Source organism: Crinia signifera, unplaced genomic scaffold (genome assembly GCF_055691185.1).
Source record: "Crinia signifera unplaced genomic scaffold, ASM5569118v1 HAP2_SCAFFOLD_270, whole genome shotgun sequence".
NCBI classification, from domain to species: Eukaryota; Metazoa; Chordata; class Amphibia; order Anura; family Myobatrachidae; genus Crinia; species Crinia signifera.
Window position 1 is genome coordinate 115,203 of NW_028142163.1, and position 12,770 is coordinate 127,972.

Here is a 12,770-nt window from a genome sequence, read left to right on the forward strand (position 1 = left end):
TCATAGCAATTTTAGTTTCTCTCCTGTGTGAATCCTCTGATGAATGACAAGAAGTGACTTGTGGGAAAAACATTTGCTGCATTCGGAACATTTATATGGCTTCTCTCCTGTGTGACTCCTGATGTAGGACAAGATGCGACTTACGGGTAAAACATTTGCTGCATTCAGAACATTTATATGGCTTCTCTCCTGTGTGACTCCTCTGATGACTGACAAGATGTGACTTGTGGGAAAAACATTTGCTGCATTCAGAACATTTATATGGCTTCTCTCCTGTGTGACTCCTCTGATGTAGGACAAGATGTGACTTGCGGGTAAAACATTTGCTGCATTCAGAACATTTATATGGTTTCTCTCCTGTGTGACTCCTCTGATGTCGGACAAGATGTGACTTACGGGTAAAACATTTGCTGCATTCAGAACATTTATATGGCTTCTCTCCTGTGTGACTCCTCTGATGTAGGACAAGATGTGACTTGTGGGAAAAACATTTGCTACATTCAGAACATTTATATGGCTTCTCTCCTGTGTGACTCCTTTGATGTAGGACAAGATGTGACTTCTGGGAAAAACATTTGCTGCATTCAGAACATTTATATGGTTTATCTCCTGTGTGACTCCTCTGATGACTGACAAGATGTGACTTACGGGTAAAACATTTGCTGCATTCAGAACATTTATATGGCTTCTCTCCTGTGTGAATCCTCTGATGTAGGACAAGATCTGACTTATGGGAAAAACATTTGCTGCATTCAGAACATTTATATGGTTTCTCTCCTGTGTGACTCCACTGATGTCTGACAAGCTGTGACTTCTGGGAAAAACATTTGCTGCATTCAGAACATGTATATGGTCTCTCTCCTGTGTGACTCCTCTGATGTGTGACAAGACTTGATTTAATGGAAAAATATTCACTGCATTCAGAACATTTATATGGTTTCTCTCCTGTGTGACTCATCTGATGTATAATAAGCTTTGACTTCTGGGAAAAACATTTGCTGCATTCAGAACATTTATATGGTTTCTCTCCTGTGTGACTCCTCTGATGTAGGACAAGCTTTGACTTCTGGGAAAAACATTTGCTGCATTCAGAACATTTATATGGTTTCTCTCCTGTGTGAATCCTCTGATGTATAAGAAGCTGTGACTTCTTTGGAAAGCCTTTGTCACACATAGAGCACACATGTGGCTTCTCTCCTGTGTGACTCCTCTGATGTTGGACAAGGTCTGACTTTTGGTAAAAACATTTGCTGCATTCAGAACATGTAAATGGCTTCTCTCCTGTGTGACTCCTCTGATGTATGCACAGCTCTGATTTATTTATAAAGCCTTTGTCACACTCAGAGCACACATGTAGCTTCTCTCCTGTGTGACGCCTCTGATGTAGGACAAGATTTCGCTTCTGGCAAAAACATTTGCTACATTCAGAACATTTATATGGCTTCTCTCCTGTGTGACTCCTCTGATGTCTGAGAAGCTGTGATTTATATGTAAAGCCTTTGTCACACTCAGAGCACACATGTGGTTTATCTCCTGTGAGGCTCATCATGTATAAGGTGAGAAACAAATTAGTTGCTAGGATTTTTCTATCCAGAAAATAAAATTGCTTTTGTTCCTCCTCCTGAGGTTCAAGGAGATATGATGTATTTAGTTGGCTTGATCGGAGAAAAATTTCCCTTTCCACGTCGTCTTATTTTGAAGCCTGCTCCTTATATGTCCTGTAAGAAAGTGAATATATAAAAGCATAACGGTTACCAAGATAACTCTACTTTTATTGTATAAGATGTATATTTATACACAATAGCAAATATCACAGTCACCAATAACTGATTTTATATTTGTGTAGAGATGTGTCCACATACACCCAGCCTCCTTGTGCGTTAAACCGCCCTTCTTGTCCCACCATGCCATAGTGGGACTGTAGCACTGAGCGTCTTCACAATTAAAATGAATCTTATTTGCAAAGGAAAAATGATGCACAAGCAGCTGCTGCTAATTAAATTATGTAAAAAATTTAGATATGTGGAATGTCTATATCAGTGGTTCCCAAACTTTTCGAATCACGGCTCCCTATAGTATCAGAAATGTTGTGATCAGTAATGTGGTGAGGGACAGGCTTTGCTTCGGTTTGTCCTCAGATTTTATGATTGGTGGCCACAAGCACTGGTTTTGCCTGTTACATTGACCATGAATAATTTGAATTGGTCCTGGACCAGCATCCCGAGGCACACAGTTTGGGAACCACTGGTCTACATAAGAAATACTCCTTTAGTGTTTTCTAGGTTTTCATACGCAGATACAGCAGTGGTCACACACATTTATATATATGGTAATCCTATATTCTAAGCAGAGGCAGCTTCTTTGTCCTATTTGCATCATTTTGTGAATAATACGCATTCAACAGAAAAGATACTTGGTGCTACCGAGTCAACCTGCACTCACATGTTATGTGTAACCAGACTTGTGGTGAATGGGGGATAGATGTATGTGGATACATCTCTGTGTTCCCAAATTGCTGGGAGTCTATTTGAAGTCACACGTGCAGCACAAAGACCTCTACCCTCCTACAGTATACACGGTTTATTAATGTGTCTATATTTGTTGTATAACATTAATCCTCTTTATGTGCAGAACATACACTACTGACCATTGGTAACACATGCTAGTGATCCTGTCATCCCTACAGTCAGCTGATGCAGCAGGATATCACCATGCTCTCCGGGCACACCGTAGGAATGAGGACAAAGTGATCATCTCAGTTATTCAGCTCAGTGTGATGTGTGCAGAGGAATCAGGGATCACACATTTATATGTTACAGATCTGGGGAGGTTTGGTGCTTGGGAATCAGATATAAAAAATAACAAAATTTGTATTATGAAGTAAGTAATATGTAATATACTATGATGGAACTGTCACCTAGATACCCCGTTATATACACTAACCTAACACACTGTCACCCAGGAGGCTCTTGGGCTCTCTGATCACTGCCTGGGTCCACCTGTTTCTTACCTACAAGCAACTAGTAAGAGCCGCCAAGCCGACAAGGAGGTGGACTAGCGAAGCTGAACAAAACCTGCAAGCATAATTTGAATGCACTGACTGGAACGTTTTTGAGGTGGCCACAAAGGATTTCAACGACTTAGCCGAGACTGGGGCAGATGTATCATAGCAGCGCTTATCGCGCCGCTATGATACTTCCTGCTTCGCCTCAATAGCGAGGCGAAGCAGGAAGGGACATCGACAAGATGTATTAACATCTTGTCTGCCGAAGCGGGGGAGCGTTAACTCCCCCCTTCAGCGATGTCCCTTTCTGGAGATAGCGCATCAGTTAATACTGATGCACTATCTCCTGTCCCCCGGCCGGCCGCACTGGGCATGCGCGGGATCTCGCTGTTCACGCGAGATCCCCAGCGCAGCCCGGACCTAACAGCAGGGACAGCGCTGTCCCTGCTGTTTAGATAGGGCTTCGCCAGCCTGATGCTGGCGAAGCCAAACCCGGCTTCGTGCGGAACGGTCAGCGATGCTGACCGTTCATACATTGGGCCTGCTATCATTTTGATAGCAGCGCCGATATGGACAGGGGCGCATAGCGCCCCTGTCCATTACCGCATCCCGGCACGATCATACATGGGGGAGAAGCGGTATCAGTGCACATAACGTGCGCTGATACCACTTCTCCCCCATAACGACGGATTATACATCTGCCCCACTGTTACGGTGTACGTCAAATTCTGTGAGGAACTGTGTTTACCATCAAAACTTGTCTGCATCTACGCTAACAACAAGCCCTGGTTTACAGCTAAGCTAAAGAAGCTACGCCTCGCCAAAGAAGAGGCATAAAGAAGCGGGGACAAACTCAGCTACAGACAGGCCAGGAATATCCTGAAAAGAGAAATCCGGTGGCAAAAAAAAAAAACAGATACGCGACAAGCTCATGACCAACTTCTTGACAAATGACCCTCAGTCGGTTTGGAAGGGCCTAAAGGCGGCCACCAACTAGCAGAGCAGGGGGGTATACACAGCACAGGGGTAGTGTATATAAGGATAAACCAGGACAGCATACACACACTGGTGGCACAGAGAAAGGGGTACACACAGCACAGGGGGTAGTTTATATGAGAATATAGCAGGACCCAGTATACACACACTGGTGGCACAGAGCAGGGGGGTACACACAGCACAGGGGTAGTGTATATGAGGATATAGCAGGACAGTACCCAGTACACACACACACTGGTGGCACAGAGCAGGGGGTACCCACAGCACAGGGGTAGTATATATGAGGATATAGCAGGACAGTATACACACACTGGTGGCACAGAGCAGGGGGTACACACAGCACAGGGGTAGTGTATATGAGGATATAGCAGGACAGTACCCAGTAAACACACACTGGTGGCAGAGCAGAGGGTACCCACAGCACAGGGGTAGTGTATATGAGGATATAGCAGGACAGTTCCCAGTATACACACACTGGGGGCACAGAGCAGGGGGGGGGGGGGGGTACACACAGCACAGGGATAGTGTATATGAGGATATAGCAGGACAGTATACACACACTGGGGGCACAAAGCAGGGGGTACACACAGCACAGGGGTAGTGTATATGAGGATATAGCAGGGCAGTATACACACACTGGGGGCACAGAGCAGGGGGTACACACCTCACAGGGGTAGTGTATATGAGGATATAGCAGGACAGTATACACACACTGGGGGCACAGAGCAGGGGGTACACACAGCACAGGGGGTAGAGTATATGAGGATATAGCAGGACCGTATACACACACTGGGGGCACAGAGCAGGGGGGTACACACAGCACAGGGGTAGTGTATTTGAGGATATAGCAGGACAGTATACACACACTGGTGGCACAGAGCAGGGGGTACACACAGCACAGGGGTAGTGTATATGAGGATATAGCAGGACAGTATACACACACTGGTGGCACAGTGCAGGGGGTACACACAGCACAGGGGTAGTGTATATGAGGATATAGCAGGACAGTATACACACACTGGAGGCACAGTGCAGGGGGTACACACAGCACAGGGGTAGTGTATATGAGGATATAGCAGGACAGTATACACACACTGGGGGCCACAGAGCAGGGGGTACACAGCACAGGGGTAGTGTATATGAGGATATAGCAGGACAGTATACACACACTGGTGGGGTGGCACAGAGCAGGGGATACACACAGCACAGGGGTAGTGTATATGAGGATATAGCAGGACAATACACAGTATACACACACTGGTGGCACAGTGCAGAGGGTACACACAGCACAGGGGTAGTGTATATGAGGATATAGCAGGACAGTATACACACACTGGTGGCACAGAGCAAGGGGTACACACAGCACAGGGGTAGTGTATATGAGGATATAGCAGGACAGTATACACACACTGGTGGCACAGAGCAGGGGGTACACACAGCACAGGGGTAGTGTATATGAGGATATAGCAGGACAGTATACACACACCGGTGGCACAGAGCAGGGGGTACACACAGCACAGGGGTAGTGTATATGAGGATATAGCAGGACAGTATACACACACCGGTGGCACAGAGCAGGGGGTACACACAGCACAGGGGTAGTGTATATGAGGATATAGCAGGACAGTATACACACACCGGTGGCACAGAGCAGGGGGGTACACACAGCACAGGGGTAGTGTATATGAGGATATAGCAGGACAGTATACACACACCGGTGGCACAGTGCAGGGGGTACACACAGCACAGGGGTAGTGTATATGAGGATATAGCAGGACAGTATACACACACTGGTGGCACAGAGCAGGGGGGTACACACAGCACAGGGGTAGTGTATATGAGGATATAGCAGGACAGTATACACACACTGGTGGCACAGTGCAGGGGGTACACACAGCACAGGGGTAGTGTATATGAGGATATAGCAGGACAGTATACACACACTGGTGGCACAGTGCAGGGGGTACACACAGCACAGGGGTAGTGTATATGAGGATATAGCAGGACAGTATACACACACTGGGGGCACAGAGCAGGGGGTACACAGCACAGGGGTAGTGTATATGAGGATATAGCAGGACAGTATACACACACTGGTGGGGTGGCACAGAGCAGGGGATACACACAGCACAGGGGTAGTGTATATGAGGATATAGCAGGACAATACACAGTATACACACACTGGTGGCACAGTGCAGAGGGTACACACAGCACAGGGGTAGTGTATATGAGGATATAGCAGGACAGTATACACACACTGGTGGCACAGAGCAAGGGGTACACACAGCACAGGGGTAGTGTATATGAGGATATAGCAGGACAGTATACACACACTGATGGCACAGAGCAGGGGGTACACACAGCACAGGGGTAGTGTATATGAGGATATAGCAGGACAGTATACACACACCGGTGGCACAGAGCAGGGGGTACACACAGCACAGGGGTAGTGTATATGAGGATATAGCAGGACAGTATACACACACCGGTGGCACAGAGCAGGGGGTACACACAGCACAGGGGTAGTGTATATGAGGATATAGCAGGACAGTATACACACACCGGTGGCACAGAGCAGGGGGGTACACACAGCACAGGGGTAGTGTATATGAGGATATAGCAGGACAGTATACACACACCGGTGGCACAGTGCAGGGGGTACACACAGCACAGGGGTAGTGTATATGAGGATATAGCAGGACAGTATACACACACTGGTGGCACAGAGCAGGGGGGTACACACACAGCACAGGGGTAGTGTATATGAGGATATAGCAGGACAGTATACACACACTGGTGGCACAGAGCAGGGGGATACACACAGCACAGGGGTAGTGTATATGAGGATATAGCAGGACAGTACCCAGTATACACACACTGGGGGCACAGAGCAGGGGGTACACACATCACAGGGGTAGTGTATATGAGGATATAGCAGGACAGTATACACACACTGGTGGCACAGAGCAGGGGGATACACACAGCACAGGGGTAGTGTATATGAGGATATAGCAGGACAGTATACACACACTGGTGGCACAGAGCAGGGGGTACATTACACCGCAGCAGAGGCCGCACATTCTTTCCTCCCAGCACACACTACGCTCTCCCCAGCTGAGGACCAGGGGCCCCGCACACACAATAGCACTCACCTCACGTACCTCAGAGATTCCCGCTCTCCCGAATCATGAGTTACCCGCGCTCGGCAGACGGTCATGGCAGTGAGCAGGGGGCGCGCTCGGCAGTCAGGGCAGGGGGCGTGTCAGTGTGCCCACTACTCTCCTCCCTCTACCACGTCCTCCCGCCCGGTCTCCTCCCCTTTCTCACTGATTTCCTATTGCTCCCTTGTGCTCACAATCTGCTCCCTCCTCCTGTGGATTCCCGCCCACCATCCTCCCCGGCTCTTGTCTCCCCGCCCAGTCTCCTCCCCGTGCGCGGCCCCTGAGCCTGACTGCCCGGGCGTGCGCGGCCCCTGAGCCTGACTGCCCGGGCGTGCGCGGCCCCTGAGCCTGACTGCCCGGGCGTGCGCAGCGCGGTCACAGGAGGAGGTCGGAGTGCTGAGCGGGAATCTGTGAGGTGAGCGCCGGGTTCTCTGTGTGTGCGGGGTCTCTGGTCATCAGCTGTGTGTGCGTGGGGGGAATGTGCGGCTGCTGCTGTGTAATTGGCTGCTCCCTCTCCTAGCACCAGTGTGTGTATAATATATACTGTCTCTACACTATCTAGTATATACTACCTCTGTACTGGTGTACTCCATGTTACATGCCACCCCTGCTCTGGTGTTACCCCATGTTACATGCCACCCCTGCTCTGGTGTTACCCCATGTTACATGCCACCCCTGCTCTGATGTACCCCATGTTACATGCCACCCCTGCTCTGGTGCACCCCATGGTACATGCCACCCCTGCTCTGATGTACCCCATGTTACATGCCACCCCTCCTCTGGTGTACCCCATGTTACATGCCACCCCTGCTCTGGTGTACACCATGTTACGTGCCACCCCTCCTCTGGTGTACCCCATGTTACATGCCACCACTGCTGTGGTGTACCCCATGTTACATGCCACCCCTGCACTGGTGTACCCCATGTTACATGCCACCCCTGCTCTGGTGTACCCCATGTTACATGCCACCCCTGCAATGGTGTACTCCATTTTATGTGTATACTATATATAAATGTGTGTGCCATTATATAATATTCCCCTGCGCTGGTGGAAACCCAATGTCACCCCATTACCCTGTGTGACGCTGTGTACGTAACCCAATTACCCTGTATGACGGTATTAGTGTACATCCGGCAGCGTGTGACGCTTTGTACGTAACCCCATTACCCTGTGTGACGGTATTAGTGTACATCCGGCAGCGTGTGACGCTGTGTACGTAACCCCATTACCCTGTGTGACGGTATTAGTGTAAATCCGGCAGTGTGTGACGCTGTGTACGTAACCCCATTACCCTGTGTGACTGTATTAGCGTACAACCGGCAGTGTGTGACGCTGTGTATGTAACCCCGTTACCCTGAGTGACGGTATTAGTGTACATCCGGCAGTGTGTGACGCTGTGTATGTAACCCCATTACCCTGTGTGAGGGTATTAGTGTACATCCGGCAGCGTGTGACGCTGTGTACGTAACCCCATTACCCTGTGTGACGCTGTGTACGTAACCCCATTACCCTGTGTGACGGTATTAGTGTACATCCGGCAGTGTGACGCTGTGTACGTAACCCCATTACCCTGTGTGACGGTATTAGTGTATATCAGGCAGCGTGTGGTGCTGTGTACTTAACCCCATTACCCTGTGTGACGGTATTAGCGTACATCGGGCAGTGTGTGACGCTGTGTACATAACCCCATTACCCTGTGTGACGGTATTAGTGTACATCCGGCAGCGTGTGACACTGTGTACGTAACCCCATTACCCTGTGCGACGGTATTAGTGTACATCCGGCAGCGTGTGACGCTGTGTACGTAACCCCATTACCCTGTGTGACGGTATTAGTGTACATCCGGCAGCGTGTGACGCTGTGTACGTAACCCCATTACCCTGTGCGACGGTATTAGTGTACATCCGACAGCGTGTGACGCTGTGTACGTAACCCCATTACCCTGTGTGATGGTATTAGTATACATCGGGCAGTGTGACGCTATGTACCCCCATTACCCTGTGTGACGGTATTTGTGTGCATCCGGCAGTGTGTGACGCTGTGTACGTAACCCCATTACCCTGTGTGACGGTATTAGTGTACATCCGTCAGCGTGTGACGCTGTGTACGTAACCCCATTACCCTGTGTGACGGTATTAGTATACATCGGGCAGTGTGACGCTGTGTATGTAACTCCATTACCCTGTGTGACGGTATTTGTGTGCATCCGGCAGTGTGTGACGCTGTGTACGTAACCCCATTACCCTGTGTGATGGTATTAGTGTACATCCGGCAGTGTGTGGCGCTGTGTACGTAACCCCATTACCCTGTGTGAAGCTGTGTACGTAACTCCATTACCCTTTGTGACAGTATTAGTGTACATCTGGGTGTATATGAGGCTGTGTTGCTGTAGGATACTATATATCAGGCTATATGTTCACATGCCAGGCACTGGCTCAGCCAGTTGGTTACATACAGCCGGCTCTGCCGCAGCTCTTTGCTCTCTTTTGCCGCTGATGCAGTCTCCTACTACTGGGGCCCTGCTGCCTCCTGCACTGTCCAGCTCCTCACACAGCTCCCTGCTCACTCTCTCAGCTGCAGTTCTTGTCCGTGCGCCATTAGGGGACATTCCGCTGTCCCTGTGGATGAGACAGAGAGTTGGCGAGTGGAGTGCGGGTGATGTATATTTACGCACACCACTATTATTTGGTGGCACTCGCAGACTTCGGAATTCTCACTGAATTAGACAGTCACTTCATATAACATTTTGGTTTATTTCAGCCGTTGTCAGATATAAAGACAAAAGGTTCTAAAGCTTTAAGGCCCCCATCCACTAGGGCGAAGGTATCTCTTGCGGTACCTCACATGCGATATTCCGCCATCTCACTCGATGGCTCCCAAGGGACAGGATCGCATGTGGTACATTGTATGCATTCCTTTTGCATACAATGTATCGTGTTTTAGTGTTCATTCTAGCACCCGACAATATTTGAAAACCCATGCAGTTCCTCTTCCCTGCCTGGGGTGTCGCTCTTTTCTGTAGTGCTTCTAGCACAGTGTGGTCTGTATATCAGCACTGATATGCAAACCCAACCTGTGCTAGAAACACCACAGCAGACAGCGACACCCCAGGCAGTGAGGAGGAACTACATGGGTTTTCAAAGATAGCGGGTGCTAGAATGAACACTAGTGTTTGATCCTAGCATGGGCTGCGACAAATATTCATGGCAGCCTGTAGAATCTGTGATGCGCCTCACATTGCATTTGCACGTAAATGACAAGAGATGTGCCACTTCTAGATTCCTCCAGAAGGGTAGAGGTGGCTCCAATACGTAGAGGGGTTCTTTGACAAAGTTCCATAAGGCCTCAGCCCCTGCAGCCCAGGATCGTAGCTCCGGAGCTACCGCATCCAAGCCCTCTGCATGACTGCCCAAACCCACCACGAGTCTTACAGGAGGTGGGTGCTCATCTACTACACAATGCTCAGGTGTGGGAGGGGTCTTGTACCAATCCTTGGGTAAGGACTCTCATTTCTCAAGGCTACAAGCTGTAGTTTGCAAAGCAACTACCACACAGGTTCTTCAAATCAGGCCTAACGGCCTTGATAGAGAATCAGACCACGCTGTTGAAGGCGATACAGAAGTTACTTCTGTTTCGGGTAATTAACCCTGTCCCCCCTCAGAAGAGGGGCAAGGGTTATTACCACAACTTATTTGTAGTACTGAAACCGGACGGTTCGGTACGTCCAATTCTAAACTTAAAGTCCCTCAACCCATTCCTAATGGTGACTACTTTCTGTATGGAATCCCTTCGGGCGGTCATAGCAGGACTAGAGGAGGGACCTACACATCCCAATATGGGCCCCACATCAGGCGTTCCTGTGGTTTGCCATTCTGGAGGAGCATTATCAATTTCAGGCCTTCCCCTTTGGTCTGTCCACTGCCCCCCGCGTATTCATGAAGGCCAGGGCTTAAAGTGGTCATGCAGTGATGGGGGAACTAATTTCTCTATGCCACCTAATTACCCCCACCCCCCTTCCCCTCCCCCCATTAGGCAGAGACAGGGCCAGTGGTAGGGCTTTTGGAACCCCCCTGCAAAGTAGAATGCTTTTTTGTGAAAATTACTGTGCAGGGCCAGTGTGGAGGTTAAAATGTTCCACCTCACCATTAGAGGTGGTGGAACTCTGTTCCTCCCCGTTCCCATGCTTGCGGACAACCCGTGGAGCCTTCAGGAAAGAGACTAGCTGGTACTTGTGTATTATCACGGCGCCCACGATTTACATCGTAGGACATTGTATCTTTCGTATCGCATCGCATGCGATCATATCGCATGCGATGCGACCAGATTTTTAATTGTACAGGCATCCTGATGGGTGAATCCTATGTTAAATGCACCCCCAGACCCGATATTTGATTGTACAGCCACCCTGATGGGTGTATACTATGTTAAATGCCCCTCCCCCCAATTGTTAGATAGTGTGGCAAGCCCGGCAAGCGGCTGCGTAATACATGTGAAGTAAACCTCTTCCCCTCGCGGGGCTCGCTCTGCTCGCCACGCTTTGGGCTCGCTGTGCTCGCCACACTATATAAAATCGACTTGACGTGGATAGTGGGGGTAGGAAAAGGTCGAAGGACACGTACCACCGCCCCTCGCGGGCTCGCTGCGCTCGCCACGTTTCGGGTTGGCGTTGCTAGTGTGGTGGCGTTAACAATGGGGGAGCATTTCACAATAATCACCCATCAGGTTGGCTGTACAATTAAAAATCTGGTCTGGTCGTGCATTTGACATAGGAATCACCCATCAGGGTGTCTGTACAATGTAAAATCGGGTATGATCGCGTTGCATCGCATCACATGCCATTATAATGGCATGCGATGCCATCTTAAAATTGTACAGTGGGCCCTTAAAACCCTCAAATCGGGTCCCATCGCATACCTTAATTAGTGGTAAATGATGCGATGTGCGCCGTGATAATACACAAGTACGACTTGATTACTCAAGGTCCCTGTGTCTGCCAGGCCTTAGAGCAACTACGTTTAATGGCCTGGAGGTTGAGCAGCAGATTTTAGCTCACAAGGGACTGCATGCATCAGTCATCTCTACGATGACTCAGGCCAGGAAGCCGGTGACTTCTACACATTATCACCACATTTGGAGGAGATATATGGGCTGGTGTGAGCAGTTGAAATTTCCACCAGCAGAATTTAATACCCCTTTCACATCGCACTTTTAAAACGGTAAATTGCCGTTTTTTTCCCTTTTTAAAACGTTTAAGCCTGCACTGTGAATGCACCACAGCCGATTTACCGTTTAAAGTTAACTGGCATTTCGAACCGTGTAAAAAGCAGAGTCCTACACGGTTCCTTGCCGTTTTTTGTGCAATGTGAATGTGTATGAAACGGTATTTCAGGCAAACAACACAAGCTACAGAGCAAAATGACAGGCAATGTTGACACACTGGCTTGAAACGTGTTCGTGATGAACCGGTTTGACTGCTATGTTGAATGCGACTTAACCGGTATTTAAAACGGTAATCTGCGGCAATGTTAAGGCTCTGACCCGTTTTAATTACCGTTTTAAAATACCGGTTTTTAAAACGTGTCGGCGATGTGAAAGTGGTATAAATTAG

General features: G+C 49.0%; 1 pseudogene; it reads right to left on the reverse strand.

The window, feature by feature from the left end:
* Positions 1–1,546, reverse strand: LOC146054605 (uncharacterized; annotated as a pseudogene).
* Between the last annotated feature and the right edge of the window lie 11,224 nt (positions 1,547–12,770).